At 43.6% G+C, this 2,522-nt stretch overlaps 1 non-coding gene across 1 annotated transcript; it reads right to left on the bottom strand.

Moving 5' to 3' along the window:
* Positions 1-1,679: 1,679 nt before the first annotated feature.
* Positions 1,680-1,786, bottom strand: LOC141603847 (small nucleolar RNA R71). The gene has a single exon (XR_012525693.1). It is a non-coding gene; the product is annotated as a small nucleolar RNA R71 (small nucleolar RNA).
* Between the last annotated feature and the right edge of the window lie 736 nt (positions 1,787-2,522).

Genomic DNA, 2,522 nt, shown 5'->3' with positions numbered 1-2,522 from the left:
GTTTAGATAATTTAAGTATGAATTCGAATGTTTTAATTGTTAAGTTTATTGCTGTCATTATTTCTAGTATGAGTAGCTAAATACCTTGTCGTAGGATGTAGGGAATCTGTAGAAGTAGGCGACATTAGACTAGTAGACCCGAATCGCGCCTTGGTCGATCGACTGGCCTACCTGGTCGATCAACCGGCCACGTGAGATGACCTTCGTTTTAATTAATTAAATTGCTATGTTTGACCAATCGAGTGCACACGACTAGTTGAATGCCTAGGATTTGTCGGTGACCTCGCATTAGGGCTTGGTCGATCGACTGGCTTAACTAGTCGATCGACTGAGCCGGTTTGTCAGTCGAATGGGGTAGCTTGTCGATCGACTGACTTCGTGTCTGATTAGCACCGTTTGATTCTTTAAGTGCAATATTTAACAATGAGACTGAGAGGAGACTTGTTAGATGCTTAGATTTGACCGACCCGAAAAAGATCGAAAGATAGGGAAGGGAGATAGCCTACCTAATTGAGACGACTAAATTAATAAGATCGAGAGATGAGTTAATTTAGCCTTTTTAGTCACTTTTCAGGACGAAAGTTAGTATTAGTGATATTAGGGACCCGTAGCGAGATCGAAAGATGTTACCTGTAAGAATGGACCGAGAGGACTTCTTATTTTCCCGTCTCACGTGTTTGTTTTAGACCTACCTAGTATACTGCCGCCGAAACTATAGTGAACCGACCATCTTAGCACCCTTTTAATATTTGTTTTCATCCGTTTATTTAGTTTACTTTCTTTTATTGTCTTTAGTTATAGACCAAATCAAATCAAACCCCCACACACCGTTACTTTAAGACTTAAATAGACAACTAATAATTGCATCGCCTCCCTGTGGTTCGACCCTGTTACCACTAGCTTCTGTTAGTTTTAATAGGTATTATAAATATTATCTTTGGTGCATACAACGAGAGGCATCAAATTTTGGCACCGTTGCCGGGGAGGCAATTGTTTAAAATTTTTAGTTGTTTCTATTTTTAGTCTTTCTCTTAGTTTAAGGGGCATCTGTTCCTTAAACTATTCTCATATTCTTCTTGTAGTTTCTTCTTATGCGCAGGTCACAGGGTGGTGAAGTACTACCGTTCAATCCTGAGATTGAGAAGACTTTGCGTGAGTTGAGACGATCATCTAGGGTATTGCCGACAGAGGAAGAGCTGAGTACTCTGTCTAGTTACTACGAGAACGAGCTTTTTGAGGAGGATCCACCTTCGTCACCTATTTCTACTTCTTCAGCTGAGACCGTCACATCTCCAGACATGGCTGAAGAAGCGAGTATAGCTTGATCACTCGAGCCGACAGCTGAGAATCTCTATAAGGGATTCGCATTACCAGGGACGGATAGGAAATTCGAGCCGAAGCCGTCTTATATCAACTTGGTTGAGAGGAACCAATTCGGGGGAGCTGCAAATGAAGATGTAGCTAAGCACATGGAGACATTCATTGATTATTGCTGTTCCATAGCCCCACCAACCGGTGTGACCCAGGACCAGGTGAAGGAAACTATGTTTATATTCTCTCTTCGTGATGCTGCAAGGGAGTGGTACCGAGACCTGGATCGAGCTGCTCATGGGATAATAGACTGGAATTCGCTGGCCCTGACATTCTACAAGAAATACTTCTCTGCCTCGAAGACAAATGCCATTAGAGCTCAGATCACGAGCTTTAAACAGGGTCCGGATGAGAATTTTCATGAAGCATGGGTCCGTTTCAAGAAGTTGGTGCGAACTATTCCGCACCATGGGTTCGAGAAGTGGAGCCTATGCAATCAATTTTATAATGGGCTCTATGACGACCAGAGGGCTATCTTGGATGCGGCAGCAAATGGTAGATTCCAGGAGAATGTTGGAGAGACTAAGAGGTGGAAGATTATTGATGATTTGGCCACCCATAAAGCTGAGTGTGGGAATTCCAGAGGAAATCAAAGGAGGAAAGCTGAATCCCCTTCTTTAGCTGCATTAGAGGCTCTCACGGCGTGATTTGATAAGTACGAGTTGGGAGGAGCTTCAAAAGGAGGGATCTATCATGTGAAAGCTGTTTCAGACGGTCCTTTCGTCTGTAAGAGATGTGGAGGAGAAGGATATGTTTCAGACAACTGTCCTAATCCCTATGAGTCTTGTGCTGCCTTTCAACATTATAGGCAGACAAACACTTATTTTGAGCCGAATGTCCATCCAAATTTGAGGTGGAGTAGCCAAAATGTCCTAAATCCGACTCCACCTCCACAGCAGCAGCAACAGTAGAATTATGTGCCCCCTTATAAGCAGCAGCAGCCATACCAAAAACCTCCGTATGTTCCACAACAGCAGCAGCAGTCCCAAGGTTCTGAATTTGCCGAATTGAAAAATTTGTTGCTGAAAGAGTCTCAAGCTAGAGAGGCCGGGATGAAGATGTTAGAGAGCCAAATTGCTCAATTGGCTAGCAAGAGTGCAACTCGAGCCCCGGGACATTTGCCATCGCAGACGGATTAAAAGGAGACCCTC

This window comes from Silene latifolia, chromosome 9, assembly GCF_048544455.1.
Source record: "Silene latifolia isolate original U9 population chromosome 9, ASM4854445v1, whole genome shotgun sequence".
Classification (NCBI taxonomy): domain Eukaryota; kingdom Viridiplantae; phylum Streptophyta; class Magnoliopsida; order Caryophyllales; family Caryophyllaceae; genus Silene; species Silene latifolia.
This window is presented reverse-complemented; position numbering and strand designations above follow the sequence as displayed.